The following is a 19885-nucleotide window of genomic DNA, read 5'->3' on the forward strand; positions in this document are numbered from 1 at the left end:
GCAAACATTATTTTGGAGTCCATATTATTAAGCTGAAAGAAGAAAAATAGATGGACGAAATACATTAAGTAGGAAATACACCAATTATTCTTACTGATATGTTTTAGGAAAGACTAAATTAATTTGATCAACAGAAACAGACATATGCCCCTTACAAGGGATGTCTTTTATGATTTGAATCTGGATTTTCTATGTTTCCTGAAAAATTTACAGTCCTTTTCAGGTGCCATAATTATATTTTGAAAATGCCCTACTGGTTGTCTTTAATGATACATTGCAGGTTTTTCCTCAAGTGGAAAGAGTTTCGAAGACATAAATAGAAGTTACACCCTGTAAGATGTGCACTTCCCCATACCTGCTAGAATACCTTGGAAGTGAGCAACCAGATTAAAAAAAAAAAAAAAAATCTGCATTAGAAGATTCTAATTTAAATTCACAAATCCTTTGCTTGCTTATAAAGATGTAGGAGTCTGCAAATGCACATTCCTTTTGCAGAGCTGCAAAGCCTGATCCCTATGCCATCACCTCCAGAGTGACAACATACAGGGAATCAGCAGCTGAAGAACCAGAACTTGCAGGATTCTGAGCATCCCCAGGGCAGTTTTGGGTTGGGGCTGGGGGGGGTTGTGGCTTGTTTCCACCCCAACCCATCTGCACCCCTGATCAAGCCACCTACGGCAACAAACGTCTACAGGCCTGCCACTTGTAAATATGCAGCTTCACCCATACACCCAGAAATGCCAACATACACACACACTTACTTATTTTAATAGCTAACTTTGTAAATGGGCAAGCCCTTTAGTATTGGGCTTTTGGACTTTTTTATGTCTAAAAATACCACACTAACTTTTTAATACAATTCCGTATTCTAACAGCCAAATAAAAGTGCATCTGCAAGCACAATTTAATCTTTAGCACATTTATAAACAGCTGTAATGATGCCAACCAACAACAACAAAGAAATGTTGAAATCCCTAAAGAAAGTTGATGAAAATATTTTATAGAAGGAAGAGAAACTTACAATTTTATTCTATGTAGTACAGACAAATTTTTAGAGTTCTGAAAAATGAAACTATAAAAAAAAAAACTGCCCACTGACTTTATGAGTATTTTTGAGTGAAAAAAACATTATGAGTAATAACATGACTCAATACGTGGTCACCATCAGACAAGCGCTACTAAGATCTCTCTATCCATTGTACCAAGAGTGATCCCTGTGATCTGTAAGACCACATCTACACTACAAAGTCCTGCCAGCGTAGTCACTCAAAAATGAGAAAAGGCAGGATCTTTGGTAAACACAGATGAAATTTAAACAGAAAATACAGTTTTGTGAGTATAAATATTTACTTGAGGGTGGAGGAAATAGAAAAAAAGCACGACTATGTTGACACAAAGCTTAAGTTAGTTGATATAAATCCATTTGTACTAGGAGTACTGTCCTAGTAGATAGACTACTCTCACGTGAAGTAATATTGATAGAAAAACAAGATGTGTTTAGAACAAGCTTTAGATTAACTGGACTTTTTTCTGTTAACATAAAGAGGTTATTAACTGCATTAGAACAATAATATATTGGCCCAGTCATTAAGAGGAGATGATAAAAGTATCCGTTGGTACTTATCATTTACCTTTCACTTTGAGTAGAATATAAATATTTAAGACCTTATATTGGCCCTATTGAAAGCTCATTAATGGTGCATAGGAGTCTTGAAGCCACTTCTAAGCACTGAATTTTGGATCCTACATTTCCCAAGCACGTTTGGAAACCTGAGCATAAGCTTAACCAAAAGAGCACGTGATGTTAAGGCTCTTAAGTGCCAGAATCACCTCTCAAAATGAGTTTATAGCATAAAAAAGCCTAAATAAAGGCATGGAAGTTGGAGTGCATAAAAAGAGGTGGTTACAATATTTCAGAAAACAAACTTTTCCTTAAGATTCCCCTGGAACTGAGGTGAGTCAAAGTAACGCAGGGAATTTAGAAAGATGCATTTCTCACTTAAATAGGCCAGCAAAGTAACCACGTATGATAACTAAGCTTCACCATTGAACCAAGCAGGATAAATTCCCATCAAAAATACGGGTAAGGTGCAAACCTATGTAGTACAAAGGGAGTGATGGGAGTAAATTGAGCAGACAATATTTTTTGGCTAAATGTCAGAAAAAATATTCCTAACAGAGAAGATTACTATTATACTGTAGAAAAGACGCGAGCACACACCCTCCCCTAGGGAAACGATAGAAGTCTCATTCCTTCAGTCCCTTAAAATTATATTAGGTAATGCACAAGATACTGTAGGAAACAACCTTACCCTTGTTGAAAGATTTTTAATATGACCCGTTACATCTTTCTCATCTTTAACTTCTGTCATTGTATGACTACGAATGGAAGAGAGTAGACCACTCGTGGCATGGAGGGACATCTCCATCTGTCATCGCTTGTCCTCCTTGCTCACCTCCCTGTTTCTTGCCATTCACAGCCATTTCCATCATCTGCAGATGGCTAGAGGAGCAGGGAGCAGCACACAAGTACAAACTCATCTCTATTATTGTTGCAGAAGCCTGGAGTTGTGCTCCCGCAGCACACAAAGCTGGTTTTCTTGTCTTTGGGAGTGGGGGAGATTGGTTATGCGTTTGTGAGTTTTATCTTTGTCAGACGGTTGTATGCTCACTATAATGAGATAAGTAAGTAAAACTACATTTCTCCGTTTTAATATCCTAAGACTTTTCACCAACATGAGGATTACTGGCATAAATCTTTCTCAGAAAATTCTTTTGTCACATACTGTATTACAAATATACCAGATCTCTCACCATTTCAGAGTCACTGAGAATTTTTTTCTAACATTTCTTAACCTTAAGTCTCAGGATTTTCATGTACTACGAAAAAAGGGAAAAAACAAAAAAAAAGTAAACAAAAGAACCAAAACCCACACCACCTCATCTACTGCATTTAAAAGCCGATCTCAAAAGAAATTCAGCCCAATTGCTCAGATACAAGATTCACTGTGACTTCCAGATATACCTATTTTTAGCAAGAAGCAATGATTATGTAACTATTATTCAACCTAATATCAATTACTTTGTTGTAATTTAGAATAAATGCTCACCTGTAACCTCCATTAATTAAATTTTGATTATGATATATAATTACTTCAAAATATCAGCTAAGATGAAACACGCTTCCCTTTCTCTCTTCACTCCTGTATATCACTTTACCCAGAAATAAACATATCCTGAAAAAAAAACCCAAACCAACCACAAAACACCCCAAATGCCCACAAACCACACAAAACCAGCAAAACCAACCCACCCCCACCCCCAAAAAACAACTCTCAAGAACTCTCAAGAACTACTACTTATGAGAAAAACCTCAGGAGAGTGCTTGTGCACTGCTCTTGTTTCTTTACTATTTATTTTGTTCTTATGTATTCTGTACATCCCACCGCTCTTCCTAGTTAGATTTCTCCAGTATTTTCTATGCCCTCTCTATATCTTCAGAAGAGTGGGTTGTGTTATTTTTTTAAAAGTGGGGTTGCTTTACATGCAGCTAAAGAACTTGATATTGCTGTTATCAGTCAATTAAGTGTCTCAAATCCAAGAACAGGGTGAGGAAAGAAAACCAAAGTCATTAAACTTGACTGGCATGGGCTAAGAGGCTGTAACTCACACAGGACAGGACCAGACCACTGTTAGGCTGTTTCTGAGCTTATTTCTGTTCCATAATCACCAAAGGAAAAACAGCATGTCCCTTACAATTTTGACAAATGGGAAAGGATTACAGCAGTGGTTCGATTTATACCTGACACACATTGTCTGTCTAGGAAACTGTTTTTTTCCTTCTGTCTCCTATTCCAACATGTTAAGCGGTAAAAAAAAGCAGCAACCTTTGCTTACCATAGTTAAGTTGTCAGTGACTCAGTTCCTGCTGTGGTCTTGCTCGTTCAAGTTCATTAACTCATTCAGTTTGTTTTTATTATCAGTTGATAATAAGCACTCGATAAATACAGGAACCTGGATGAAGATAAGCGTATGCTTTCAAGCATAACCTACCTATAAAAGCCAACTTTGGGGAATTTCCTTGCCTATTTTAAGCTAATTTGAAAAGTAGAGTGCTTCATACAATTCAAGTAAATTATCTCTTAATCTAGTGACAGTGAACATGATTGAACTCTGTACAGAATTGTCATGAAAAATAGTTTGAACGTTTAAAAATTGGGTTGTTACTTAATCAAGTCATATTTTATTTTATGTAGGCTCATACACTTATCTGTGGGTAAACTGTATCCTGTAAAAACCAGTGAATTGCCTATGCAAGGCATTTTCTTAAATATTACATATTTGTGTGATTTCACTCTCCAGATTTTTATAGCATCTCATATTCTACCTTCTTCATATTTTAATTTTCTTTAAAATATGAGGAAAATGTAAAGCTAGCATTTTATATGAAAACATACATTCACATATAATGTAGAAATTTGCCAGTTTCTCTGAAAAAAATGTGTCCTTATAAATTTTTCATTGAAGACTTTCATTTTCTTTAAATCCTCCAAAACTGACTTAAAGTAGTTGTTGCACTGTCTCAGGAATTTAAGATCAATTTATCACTTTTCTAACAGCTGATATTTTATAGGTGGTTAATTATGAGTGTCTTATTAAGAAGACAACTATTATAAGTAACAAAAGTTGTGAGTGTCCATCTAGCCAGCAAATAAAAGTTATATTCATTTTCCCTTCAAATGTATCTACATAATTATTTATTGATCATATTAAGCCATCATATTAAAATACATTTTTTGTTTCCGTAAGTCTATTGAACTCTCAAACCAAAATATTATTTAAAAGTTCTGAAAAAGAAGGGATATGGCTTCCAAATGAACCTGTCAAAACATGCATTTAATATTCAAGTCTTTGCTGAAATAGAGTTTTTTTGACAGACATATGACAAATCTAACAGACCTCCTCATTCTTAAGTCGCAACAAAAATTGTGCGCAGCCCAAACTCAATAGGAGTTGCAAAGATCATCAGTTCCCAACAGGGTCCCTGCGCTTCCTGACTGTACTGGGTTCCACACACAGCCCACGTCCTTCTTCCAGGTCAGCGTACTTCACACGGCAAATCTCTCCCTAAAATCAAGTTTAGCCCTTAGAACCAGAGAAAACCTGAAAATCTAAACCCAAGCAACCAAGATTGTACTAATCAAAGAGAGACCCTTGCGAAGATAATTTGCCAGGTAGCTTGCAGTAATAGTTCTGAATTTTACCTTAGAAAAGAAAAAAATAACTCACAGGGGATGGATTTTTTTTTTTTTTTTAAGTGGTTCTCATTAAATCTTTTTGTAGAGGATGAACATAGTCAGAGGGCTGGTGAATTGGAAACCTTTTTTGCCAATTAAAAAAATCCCAAATTAGTCACTTCTGCAATGAGGGATTTGAATCCTGGAAAGTTTCAGGCTAGGGTCCTAGGATCCACAGGCCTATTTTTTGCCTTTACACTCAGTGATGAAGGCTTCACTTGTGTATTTTGCTTTTGCAAGTGGCACAAACAAAAACAATAATATTTTCTTGAAAAAAAATATTGGAGTATACCATCTCTGCAACTTTGTAATATGTATTAATATAAAATTATTACTTTTAAACAATACTTTAGTGAGAAAACACCTTTAACCTAGCAAAGCTGTCATAAAAGCATACGGATACATATAAATATGATAGCGTGGCAATGTCTCTGCAAAGAATAAGCAAGTTCTAGAATCTGATAGATGTGCCTGTGAAACTTCATGGCTTCAATCAATATTTAAGTTTCTCTATGGCATTAACATTTATTAAGAGAAATAAGAGACTTCAGGGAGTTTGAAAAAAGCTCTAAGTGGTACAGATTTCATTTGATTCCATCAGGAAAAATAATGTATAATTTCAGGTCTTTGTCAATACGTTCACCTTCTTTTCACAAATTATTTTAGAGCTGAATAGCTTAATGTAGAGGTGTGGAACTGATTAACTGCTTCATACAATACAGAGAAATGCCATAAACTGCAAGTCTTCTGTGGATCGGCCTGCATATTTACCTAGCCATAACCAATAAAAAGAAAATTATTAAATCATTAGTTTAGTTGCAAGTGTGCTGCCCTGGTGAAGGAGTTACACAGCTGGGATGGAGTACAAGGCATGCTGACCCTTTCGTCATACCCAGGAGACACACTACATGGAGGTATGAGAGACTCTTTAATGACAGATGCACTGGTCCAGCAGGTATCAGACAGGGAACTAAAGCATCCCCTTGGAGCCTCCTAACTCCACCAGTCACTGCTAACAAACCCACAGGTCACCTCCTCTCTCTGTGCTGGCATCCTCTGTAACCCTCGTTTGCTTTATGTACATAAAGGGATTGCGTATCTACTGGAAGAATACACAAGTTTTTCTACATCCTCAGGAAACTGGGATCTCATCGCGGTTAGAACAATGACACCCACATTCAAGGAAGTATTGGGTTTCAGGCTTTTGCTTGGTTTTTTACTTATTTCACATTACACATGGTGTAAACAGATTCAGAAGGCACCTACAATGCTTCTCTGAACTATATATGACACTAGAGAATCGTGCTGTATTTGCACATCTCCTGTTCACCACATGTCCTTGCACCACTTTTAAATAAGTGAGGATAGAGGATTGCACCGGTGATGTAGCAAAAAAGAGGCAATGGGACTCACTGTTATGTATATCTCATGGCTCTGTTGCCATACAATTAGGCAAGAGATGGTGACCTGTATTCTACATCATGCTGCATGCTGTACTACAGCCCCCAAAGGGACCAAATCATAAATCTGTGTCCTCAGATTTAAAATACAGATTTCTTTTCCCTTGTATGTGAGGACTGTCAAGTACAGCTTGAACTTGAGACGTGAAGCACCTAAGGAGAAGGAGCAAAGGTGCATATGTATGAGAAGACCAATATAAGCTCCCCAAAACCTACAGCAGGAAACCAAAAAGATTTCAGCTTCTGTGTGCTGTACTTTCATTCTGGTGAGTGAAGTTCTTAATATTCAATTCCTGCAAAGCAATTTCTAATAGCCTACTTCAAGCATATTATAACATAAAAGCAATAAGGTATGTCAACTGCATAAAATATTTAGTTTGTTAAAACAGATAGCTTTACACTTTATAAGTTATTGAGTTAGTCATTCATTTTAGTCATGATTTCAAGTTTTTCTTAACAATCACCTTCCACAAATCAGCTAGGAACTCTATTATGAGAGAAAGTGTGCCTATATTTAACAGTCTGCGAGCTGAAAATGCTAATAGTAGTGTGAGCAAAGTGATCGAAGATTTAGCACTACAGTACCAGAAAAGACCCATATGCTTGGGTCAATCTGGAAAGGGAAGCAATTGCTTCCTATAGTACTAAATAAGCAAGGCGGGGGGGGGGGGGGGGGCGGGGGGGGGCCAGGGAGAGGGGGTTCGGGGTTGGTTGGCTGTTTTGCAATATATCATTTAACCATGCAAAGCTGCCTAGTTGCATTGTACAGTGGCTTATTTAAGATGTTATTACCAGTAAACTTGATAATTCACTCAAAATAGTGAAGTACAAAAAGATATTAGGAAGGAAGGGTACCAACAGCCCTTGAACACTGCTGCAAGTTATGTAGAAAATACAGTGTTATCATAGGCACACTTACAACAGGCCTTACACGAATATAGAGCATATTTTCATTTATAATAACCAGAAGTTCTATTTCACATTAACTTCTTGTTTTTAATGGTATAAATGCCAAGTAAATCATTAAAAGAAAATGTCAGCTCTATCAGTGGCAGCTGCTTTTACTACTAAAAAAGGAGGGGAAGTGTAAGAGCAGGGCAGCCAGCAAACCCCACAGCGGTCTGCAAAGTCACTAGTGGGAAAACAACAAAGGCCTTTCCATGCAACTAACACAGATGTGCCCATAGCCAAACTGTCAGAAACAGTTAAGATGACAGCTACTCACAGTTCATTATTTCCTTCTCACAGGTCACTGGGTGACAAGCTGGGTCACCATGCTTTGTCGGCTGCTACAGTCTTCCCCACCCCCCACCCACCCCCCACTCCTTATTCCATTTAAATAAAGGTAAGCTGCTCAAATTGGTACACTAATGTAAACAAACATCTTCAAATGCTTTCTGAAAATGGGAATGTGATGTTTATTATACCTCCCTTTCATTTTCAGATGGATACATAACATCTCTCTGTGAGGACCGGAGAGCTAGAGCTGTATCTGCAGCAGATACAGCTATTAGAATAATTTTGTCAAGATGTGACTAAAGCAGATAATGAAAGCTAATTTGTCACCAATTCAAAGCTTTAACCTTTAGAACACTTACATGGCAGATAGATCATGGAAAATTATTGCAACAGTGAAAAAGATTGGATTTTTATAGAGGAGTTTTCACAAATGGAAATCTGAGGGGTACTCGAAATGAATATAGAGTTTTTAAATGCAGATCGTACAGTCTAAAGAGCCTATGTAAAAATAGATTTTAAAAATAATTATAATGCATTATTTTTTGTAAAATACATTCTCATCTGTCTTCATGGAGGAATCAGTTTACAATACATATGTAGACAATTACTTTTACCTATGTTTTGCCCACTTGGAATTTAATATACAGTGTATAAAGAATCAAGGTCAATCATTTGCTTAGCCGTTACAAACCATACCAATTCATAGCTCTGTCATTGATGGCAGTAGGAAAACATTTCCATCTCCTCAGGGGTATATTCCTTAGTCATTTTCCAACACTAATAAGTCTTACAAAAATGTAATAACTGAATTTGTCCAAGTGATTCAGAAAAATTAAAATGAAACCAACTGCCCCAGACGTGTCTGCCTTGGTATTAAATATGACAAGGTCATAAGCATTCTGACTCAGATCCAAGAATGCTTGTACCTAGCATGTACTTAACTTGGAGCACACTTAAATGCATATCTGGATTGAAGACAAAATATTTAGAAACTTGTGAAATCAAGCTTACTTATGGAAGCAAAGTGATCCAATAAGGCCCAAAACCAAAACTGTATTAAAGCAGGTAATTAATATTAGAAGTGCCACTAGTGCCTTCCAAAGGGACTATTCACAAATGGAATGTACTGCTAGGACAGCACATATCTGTTACAGCTGATATAACAAGAGCATTCTCTTACATCCCTAGTTGGGCCCAACATGTAAGATCATAAGAATAACAGACAACATCTAAATTATATTTCTACCAGGTAACACCCAAAACATTAAGTTATTATTTTGAGCCAGGCAAATATAATACTATGGAATGCCTTTCTACAAGCATCCTTCAAAGAAGCTTTTGAGTGAAAGGAGACAATGGATTTGCTGTTTCCCATACGTGGAAAGTGAGGATGACAATAAGGATGGGAAAGAAATTAGTGGCCATTTGTTATTTTAAGTCATTAGCTCTTGTGCACTGAGGGAAGCATATAAATCAGTCCTACAACTCACATCTCTACTCATCCTCATTCTAAAAGCCATGTCTTCCCAGAAACTTGAACCCTCCATGTCTAGCAACTAACTTATGATTGTATTTTGGTCTATTTGGGGCAATACTTGTAATGTAGGAAGGATTTTTTCCTCAACAGTATTTGCCAGACTGGGTGAGTTTTTCATCTTTTGCATAGAAACTCAGGGATTCAGCCATGATGTTCCGGTTTTCACATCTTATAGGCATCATGTAAACTGGTAAAAGTATGAGATGCATTGAAAAAAACCAACATTAGAAAGAGCACTGAATAAGACTTCCCCAAAGATACCAAGGACTTGCTGAAAGCACTGAGATAGGTCACCAAAAAACCCTGAAAATAGCTCGTGTACTTCTTGCCTTTACTATCCGTATCACAGGATAACATGTCGCTGGCTAAACATGTGCAGGTAAGAAAGGGGCTGACTGCAGCCTTCAATCAGCAAAAATAGTGAAAGAAAGTCTAATTGTGTAAAAATTATTGCAAACAGACAAACTTGCGATCCAACCACATTCTGTGAAACTTAGCCCTTTTCATAAGTCTCTTCCTACAGCATCCTTTAGAATCTGTTTTCTTTCAATATGGGGCTGACTCCATGCTGTGGCTCACCATGTAAGTGTGACTGTTTCTCGGAAAACAAAACAGGAAAACTAAGAATGACAGCTGTGAAATGCACATTCCTCCAAAACACTAAGCTGGAAAAGGAAGCATTTAGGGTAGGAATCAACAGCTTAAAAATAGACACTTGCTGGTATTTAAGATTGCTAATGTACTCAAAGGGTCCGCATAGTTCTCATAGATACAACACAGGAGATTTGCAGTAATGTGAAGCAGCTGGAAGCCTGGTGGTATATCCCTCAACACCTAAAGATTACCTTAAACACCTATGTCTGGACAGCTGAACCTCCTTCTAGAGACACAGCTCCCTTCCCTTCTCAGTAAGTCAAAGTTTTACAAGAATCTACAAAAATGTGCTGAGCACTGCAGCTAACCAAAGTTTTATAAAAACCAGTTAAACTTCTCAGGAGGAGCAGTGATCATAATCTTCACTTTATTGACCTAGTCCAACTCCTGAAAAAGATTCTAAGGACAGAGAGAGATAGTTTCCTCTGTTAACACACCATTCATACCTCATTTGTGCTTACAACAGTTTTCCATGTTATTTCATAAAGAAAGGCAAATTTTATTGCTATTTGGAAGTTGAACAGCTTTTCAAATCACAAAGGATCAATAAAATCACTTTTCTTATTTCTTACATCACCTTTCAGACACTGAAAGTGTTCTACAAATTACAGAGTGGAACGTGACAGCCATTTAACAGAGTGCATTGGTATTTATCAAAATCTAGTGAAAAACTGCAGCAAAAAAGAATTTAAATCACTTAGTACCTCCCATAACAGAGGTAACTGCAGAAGGTTTAGTTATCATTGCTCTTTAATGCCAAATATCCAACATTAAAACAACGTTATTTTAGTATGAAATCTATTTTTCTTATATTTAATTTAATTTGGGGAAATGTTTTAGACTGCTTAACTCCACTTTTGGTAGGAAGAGATACATAAAGACATAGAAAGCCAAGCATTCAGTGCTTAAAGGCTATCTTGACTGCAGATAGCTTTCTAAAACAAATGTCTGTGTTCTGCAAGAAGAGATTTTTCGCTTAATATTTATATACTTTTATCTGCGGCTAAAAGCATGGATATTCAGTTGGGATAAGCGAAGTTTCTTCATTGTACTTAAAAGAAGTTAAATACTTTGTAGTGACCCTAGGATCACATTGCATAATTACAGTATAACAATTCATATGCAAAGCACTGTGAAGAAGATCTTGTATAAACAGTGGCCTTACATTGCAAAAGGCATATTTTGAAAGAGCCAGTATAACCAATATTAAACTTGGTACTTTAGTTTATGTTGTAAACATACAACAGTTGTTACTAGTAATTAAACCATTATGCTTAACAAAGGATTACAGTTACTTGATTCAACAAAAAACAAAACTACCCAAAATATAGGTAACCTACCTCTTACCAACACAGCTCCCCAAGAACTACTGATAGCCAATACCTTTAGATACCTCGGTCTTACCAGTCTTCAAGCACATTTAGGAAATATTGGGACACTCAAAGACTAAATATTTGCAAGATATTATAAACGAAACACCAAAATACTAGTCCTTGAAGGAGGACCAGAGGAGCAAATCTGTGAGTTCTCTAAGGGTAATACTACCAAGGGAAGAGCTACAATAATCTAGTTAAACCAAATCCAGTTGTTGCTTATAGCCACCTGTAAATTACTGTTATTGACTTAATGCTAGCAGCAACACCACCATTAACTAGTTTATCTTTCATTCTAATAGCAAGTGATGTCTTGTGATCTTTCATCTGAATAGAAGGTCCATTTTTAAAATATTTTTGATCTAAAAGTACCCAAAAGATCAAAAAGAACTAGCCAAATGCCATTTGTGAAAGCAAGTTTCAGTTATCTAAAGAAAGGCAAGGTTTTCTGCCTACTGTAAGTAGAAGCAATTAAGAACGCTACTATTTATCTTTTATTGAAATTAGAAGAGTCCTGCATCACTTTGTATTTTGGCTCAGCATGACTTTCAGGTTCGTAGCAAAAGCTTTACCATTAAAACTGAAGTCTTGTGGCACAAAATGCGTCACAATGTTGACACAAGTCTTATTTCTTTACATAATTTGCACAATGTGAGGTTCGTAGATAAAAATCAAAAAGTAAATTTGCAATTACTACCAAACATCATCCACATCAATCTTCAAAATAAAAAATAAGTTAAAAAAAAAAACCAACCAGTGCATAAATGTCACCCCTTTTCACTAATTTTGGTCAAAATCCCTGTTTGCTTACCAGCCAGAGGGTTTCTGAGATATTTCAATAATATCCAGGAAATCAATCTTACATGAAACTGAAGGAAAACATCTAATGTCATTGAACAATAAATATCAGTTCTGTCAGTGGCTTACCTTTGAGCTGGGGCCTTAGGATGTTTCTCTTCCAGTTTCCTCACCAGTGCCACTGTCAGCTGTGTAGTCTCCCCTAGGGGATCTGCAGGCATTAAACAGGCGTCCAAAGGTCCTGAAAGTTGTTTCTGATTGGGGTTGCTGACATTTTTTTGCAGAACCTAAGAGATGGAAGTACAACCGCGTAATTTATATATTGCTAATTAAAATAATGTGTGTCTACTTTTCCAAGTAAGGCTGTTGATTAGCAGAAAATGTCAGAAATACAAATAGCTGTGTCAAGACACATCAAGAAGCATGGATTTAGAGTTCTAGGGATCTTTGTGTTTGTTTCCCTCCCTTCCTTGAGGTTTTATACATAGGGAATGAGAAATTTCGAAAATTTGTCCTACGTGGGCTGTAAGCATAAACTGTTCTAAGACACGTGTACATATACATTTTTATTCGTTAAAAACCTGCATACAACTACCTAATATATAAAAATAACGTAATTATAAATATATAAATATCTAATATATAAATATCTTATTAAGGAATCAAATGAGGTCATTTATTTAAGGAAATAAGTTGACTTCCCCACTGTTATTTCTCTTTTCAAAACGTGTTTTTGAAAGGACTGTCTCTGACCTGCCTCTGGCTTAATACTGTGACCTCTTCTGCTGCGCTGCTGTCTATCTCCTGATGAGCTGCAGACCAGGCCCCATGGTGAATGCGGTTTTCTGTCTGGGTCACCTCCTCTCTTTCATTTAGTTCCTCTAGGTAGGTCAGGACAAACTCAGGGTAAGCCTGTAGGAAAGGACAAAGGCAGAGGAATAAGAAAGAAAAACATCAGCTACATCAGCAGAATCACAACAGCCTGAACACCAGGAACGATGGGAAAAGTGGTTGTTGATGTGCTCAATGTCACAGAAGTTGCTGCATGTAAACAACTTTGCATTTCACAATGGTTTCAAAGTCAGTGTTAGACAGCAACCTTTTCATATGCACTGAAGGAAAAACCAAAAAACTTTTGAATATTATCTACCAGTTTAAGAATAAAACCCGACAGCTTTCAAAATGACAACTCATAAATAGAAAAAACCAAAATTTTATATTCCTGTCTTTAGGTAATATTTAATTAAGCATAGCTAACTTTTAGGTAGGCATTTCCACACCATATATTAAGAGAATTTAAAATAGCATATTCTGAAATCAAGACACATCACATACAGAAAAAGCCTTCCTGATAGTCTTGAAACCAAGAAAATTTTACTGCTTGAATTCATCACCGAAGTCAATTTGCCTCCTTAATACCCTTTAGATCCTTGCTTACATGACAAAATTCCCCAAATAAAAAAAAAAACCAAAACAATCACAACTTATGATTATTTGAGACATTAACATCTCTGCCACTTCATTTTGTAATACCCAGGGATCTTGTACCACAGTAACATGGATTTTATCCCTTTAGCTCAGCCTGGGAAATGACTGCGTGGCATCTCAGGTGCTGCTTCAACTCCAGCAGGAGTCAGCCTGCTGTCCTTATGATGAACTGGGCAGAATCTTCCTTTATATTAAACTTTTTTTTTATTTATAATGAAAAGTGTAGTTTGAAGTTCTGTGAGCACCTGTACTACTTTTAATAGAAAATGTATAGATATTAACCACACTAAATTAGACCAAAAATGAGAGCTGTTCAAATACTGTGACAGTTAACAGTAGCAAAAAGAAATCAATAATTGATTAAACCCTCATGATTACAGAATGAAGTGTCTCCAGTACAAGAAAAGCCATCTTTTCCTGTTCCATCACTCATTAGTAAATTAACATAAGCAATTTCATATATAAGGCAGGTAAACAGTATTTCAGCACTGGGGCATATTTTCCAAAGCCAATTCTGCACAAACGTCCCGCTAGGTCAGTGGAACTTCTGAGCTTGAGTGCAAAGCAGAATACCAAACCTGAAACCTACACTCAAGACTTTTTTGCTCATATCTTAAGAATACTTCGTAATATTAAAATATTTTGTTGGCTTGATCTTGAATTTTACTGGATATTCCTAACAGTAAAGCTCTGGTTTTCACTTCAGTTGTGCCACTTTTTCTCTGGTCTTCTGTCAGACTTTTCCCATAAGTGCTGACGTTTTAAATTTAGAACCACTTATATTTTACTTTAAAATAAATCCCTTCGACAGCAAGAGTACAGCAAAGAGTGGAGTGGTTTTATTTCTTAAGAAAAATATTCTTCACCAATCAGTAATACTAACCATCTTCCTGTTTATCGCCTTGTACAGACAATATATTATGAAACTTTTCTCTCCTGCTTCATAGTTCCACCTGCATTTTAATTCAGATGATATACACTAACTTAGATTTCTGGTACATTTTCCAGACTTGCCTGCATGAATGATGAGCTAAGATTCTATTTCTTTAGATAAATTCTTCCTCTCCAAGCACTTCATGCTCACTTCACTTACCAGTCCTGCTAAGAAAAGTGATTCTAGTTTCCTTCTTTCTCACGTTTTCACCTTTTCTGCCTGACCCTATAGCATCGCTGTTGCTGTGCCAGAAGAAAGCCTTTGGCAGCCATGCAACAGATACAAGGGGAGACTGACCTAAGTTAAAATTAACACAGTAAAATTACTGTTATTCCCCGTATTTGTACTCAAACCCAGCTCACTGTGGCACACTTGTGGCAGATTGCTAGGCAGCATAGGAGTAGTGTGGGAGTCCCCATCCCTGCTTCATTCAGCTCAAGGACTATACGTCTGCATTTCCTTTACGTGGAAAAAATTCTATAGGTATTCCAGGGAACCTCTGTTCTTCAGGAAAGTGAGGAGTCAAAACAAACTCCCACTGCAGAATGCAACAAAACCCTCAAACCTTCCTAGGGCAAAAAAAATAATTTCCTGGTTAGTTCAATCCTTACACAATTACAATGTCTTGGAAAGTTTTATTTCTAATCCAAAATGTATTCCACCATGCCTAGGACACACTTTGTTTTCAATGCACACCACTGAAATCTACCGTGAAATACACATTCAAACTCAAAGTATGTTAGAGAGCACAATCAGCTTATCTGGTTTACTTTCTAGAATTGATAAATGACCTTATACTTCTATTTACTTATACTTTTTTAATGTACTTAACTTTTTTATTGACTTATACTTTTAATGTAAGTGATCCATAAGTTTTACATGAAAAGAATACATGACATCAAAAATATGGATATCATTAAATATTAGTCTTAATTAAAAGTCTACAGGGGAAAATATCAAGATTAATTTGTTGTTGCTGCATAAGGATAGTTTGGGAATCTGGAAAGCAATATCAGAATTGAATTATTAATCAACATGTATTAAAAAGTTACTCAATGATTTTAATTTTTTTTCAGTACAAGTTAGTATTCTCTGGCATAAGTAAACCATACCTTTTTTACAGGCGAAACTGTATGCATAGGGAAGATTATATTAATGGCAAACACAGTAAGTAGTAGGTATTAGTTCCAAGAAAGTGAGTTTCCTTCTCAATCTGAACGTGTCACATATCATTACACTGTATTATGCTGCTTTCCTTCATGTCAGCTTTTGTTGGCCTACATATGCTGCAACTTAAAATAACATGACACTACAGATAAAGTGAATGTGATAGGCAATATGTAGGGAAATATACCATTTTCCCGAGACGCCTACTACTAGTAGTATTTGTTCCTGATAAAAACCAATACAAGCTAGAACCAAACAGTGTTATGGTTAACTCTCAGAAGCTTTAGAACCGCTCCCCTCATGATATACAAACTACCATAATTTTTAAGTAAATCAAAATAAGTGTGCATAATGAAATAAAGAATAGTAAGCTCACAACTCTGTTTTTATTTAATGATGATCCGAGTCATTCTAGCATAATTCCAGATAACAGACAAAGCAATGGAAACACGGTCTCCATCTCATCAGACTGCTGGTGTTGTGCAAGTAACAGAACCTAATCTAATGTCCAGATGGAAGGATGAAATGGGGGGTTAGTGCTAGAGAGGGGCAGCTGCTATTGACATCCTGCTGGACAGTGGTTCTCTGCAATTTTCCTGAGGTTAACGGTATACAATGCTGCAGACATTCCCAACACTTCTGTGAATGTCTTCAGAATGCTCAAATGGTCAGAAAAAGGTACTATTTAAAGAATCTTCAGGGGCACAAATCACTGGGTATAACCCACTGGTACAGTAATGCAAACCCACCTCTTATTTATTTGAAGAGAAGACAACTGCTGGAGGTAAATCCACACTTCCGAGTATTCTACCACCCTTCCATTGCTGTCCCTGAATTCCTGATGGCAGCTTGTATGAACCAGCTAATCTACAAATCAGCCTTCAAACAAGCTGCTGACTGAGATCCCTACCTGTAGCAAACACAAATGAAGAACAGCTCCTCCGTCAACACGAAGCACCGCAGACTATTGCCCTCACACCATCCAGACATTTGTTGTCACTCAAGCACTTGATCTGACCAAGCTTCCTAGAAAGGAACCTCTCAGCACCATTTTTGTCCAGGAAAATATATTTTGTTTTAATCAACAATTTTAAAAGGGCTATTTTCTTTTTTTCTTTTTTTTTTTTTTTTTGAGTAAGCACAACCAAATAATAATTCAATATTATTTTGAAAAACCTTCTGTTGAAATTACTTTCTATACTTAACCACAGGGAGGGGGGTTTCCTAAATTTGGCATTTCTGCTTAGACTTGAAGAGGGAAAAAAATGCTGTTATTCATTGTTACTTTTTAGGACACCTGCTTTGAAAGAGGATTTTATTAAAACTCAATGAGATTCATCCATACAACATTAAGCATTGTATTTTAAAATTCTCCCTACACGACAGCACATTAATTTTGCACAAAGGTGTTGTATGATCTGCGCTAAAAATAGAATGCCTCTAACTTCTTTAATCAAAGAATGTTTCACTATTTACTAAAGTTTTTGCCATGTTTGTTCTATAAACAAATTCATTTTATTTTGTGCTTGTTAAATTTTAATAGAATGTGTTAGTAACACATCAAGCTTGAGTCCCAGAATGCGTTTTAAGCTTCTGTTAACAAATTTATGAGCAGTGAAGCATACAGCTCATTTTAGATGCCAATTGTTCTTTAGATTTCTTTTAGAGTTGACTCACTTCTAAACACTGACTTCTAGCTATCACAGGTTACTATACTGATCAAAGATTAAAATCTGGGTTTACTACATAATTGAAAAAAAATGTGCACTACAATTCAAGAAAAAGCATTAAAACCAAAATAAAAAAGAAAATCAAAGTTCAGAAGTAAAATCACGAACTGGTTCCATTAATTTTAAGAAGGTTTCCATAAAATACAATGTGTTTCTATTTATTCATTAAATAGAAAATACTTATAAAAATAACATGCACAGGAAATAACATAGCGACGTCACAGCAAAATAGCAAACATCATTCACTGAAGGTTTCATATAGAAAAAGGGAACACACTGAAGAAAAAAACCAAAAACCTCTACAAAATCCAGCATTGAGCAAATGCAGACATAATGCCATACTTCACAGCAGATGGAGCCACTGTTAACAGATGCTGATTTTGTCCCTGTTACAAAGTGACGAATTCAAAGAGTTATATCTTGCATTACCAAAACACAACAAATTCGTAGAGAAAATGGCACTTGCACTTCAAATAGCATGACTTTGCAAGGGAAAAACACTAGATTTCTGAAACCAATGCCATGAATAAGCATCTAAAGCAGTAAATAAAGATGTGAAAAGAAATAACAACTCTTCTGTGGCTTATTCTATTGGATAAAAAGGAAAGGGAACCAAACCATGTGTTAAGGCTTCTTGAAGTGAAAAGGATTGAATCTATTTTTATAATAATGCAAACTGAAACAGAAGATCTACCTCAACCAGAGCAGTTTTCTATCTCTATACGATAGCAGGGACATTAGATTTTTTGAATCAGCTTCCAAATTATTACATTTCAAATGAATGTTAAACAGCATTTGAACCCAGACCACATTCATTGAGAAAGAGGAATCCGATTTCTGAAAATACTTTTCCTTTCTATCTGGAACAGAATATTTCAGTTGGAAGGGACCTACAGCGATCATCACGTAGTCAAGCCGCCCGAGTCAAACCAACTCAGAGTTGAGCAAAAGTTAAAGCATATTAAGGGTATTGTCCAAATGGCTCTTAAACACTGACAGGCTTGGGGCATCAGCCACCTCTAGGAAGCCCGTTCCAGTGTTTAACCATCCTCTCGTAAAGAAATGCTTCCTAACGTCCCAATCTAAACCTGCCCTGCCAGAGCTTTGAACTACTCCCGTGCATCCTATCGCCAGATACCAGGGAGAAGAGCTCAGCACCTCCCTCTCCAGTTCCCACCTCAGGGAGCTGTGGAGCACAGTGGGGTCACCCCTCAGCATCCTTTTCTCCAAAGTAGACAAACCCAAAGTCCTTAACTACTCCTCATAGGACATGTCTTCCAGCCCATTCACCACCTTTGCTGCCCTTGTCCGGGTGCATTCAAGGACCTTAACGTGCATCTGAAATTGTGGGGCCCAGAACCGCACACAGCGCTCCAGGTGAGGCTGCACCAATCTGCGTGCAGCAGGATAATCCTCTCCCTTGAGCAGCTGGTTACGCTGTGTTTGGTGCCCCCCAGGATGGTGGTCGCCCTCCTGGCTGCCAGGGCACGCTGCTGACCCACTGCCCCTGCTGTACCCAGCGCCCCCCGACCCCGTTCTGCGGGGCTGCTCCCTACCCGCTCCTCTCCCCATTTATACCTGTGCCCAGCATTACTCCATCCCAGGTGCAGGATCCAGCATTTGGGCTTGTCACATTTAATCCCATGTATCATTCCCCAGTGCTCCAGTCTATCTAGATCGCTCTGCAAAGGCCTTTCATCCCTCGAGAGATTCAACAGCACCTCCCGGTTTGGTATCATCAACGCCCTTGCTAACAGTGCATTCCACTCCTGCAGCCTGATGAAGATGATGAACAGAACCAGCCCTAGAACTGAACCCTGACGAACACCACTAGCGACCAGTCACCACCCAAATGTAGCCCCATTCATTTTCAAGACATATATATTATTTGACCTGTGAATCCCAAGATATAGAGCTGTATGTACCTATGCAACATTTTATTTCACTAGTTGCATCAATAAATCTGAAAGTATCGCATTCCCCTAGAATTATAATCTAAAGCTGATTTTCAAACTCAGAATTGCCTACCTTTCTGAGGGTTTGCAAAAAAATACTGTGGAGCTTCGAAAACCTGACACATTGGAATGTAAAGACTTTATAGTAAGGTTTTTGAAGCCACTCTGAATTTGTAGTTAGTTATAGGTTAAAAAAAATCAAATAAATAAAAAGGTGAAAATAAGTTTATGAATTAAACTGCGTAAAATGGAT

The 19885-nt window shown here is 37.0% G+C and overlaps 1 long non-coding RNA gene across 3 annotated transcripts in view; it reads right to left on the reverse strand.

The window, feature by feature from the left end:
- Nucleotides 1–19885, reverse strand: part of LOC130156125 (uncharacterized) — a 178221-nt gene that overhangs the window by 58068 nt on the left and 100268 nt on the right. For all 3 annotated transcript variants that reach the window (XR_008824331.1, XR_008824329.1, XR_008824330.1), the window contains exons 5-6: nucleotides 13112–13270; nucleotides 12488–12645 (exon numbers count right to left, since the gene is read on the reverse strand). This is a non-coding gene — a long non-coding RNA (uncharacterized LOC130156125). The remainder of the gene's footprint in view (nucleotides 1–12487; nucleotides 12646–13111; nucleotides 13271–19885) is intronic.

This window comes from Falco biarmicus, chromosome 10 (assembly GCF_023638135.1).
Source record: "Falco biarmicus isolate bFalBia1 chromosome 10, bFalBia1.pri, whole genome shotgun sequence".
Taxonomy (NCBI): Eukaryota; Metazoa; Chordata; class Aves; order Falconiformes; family Falconidae; genus Falco; species Falco biarmicus.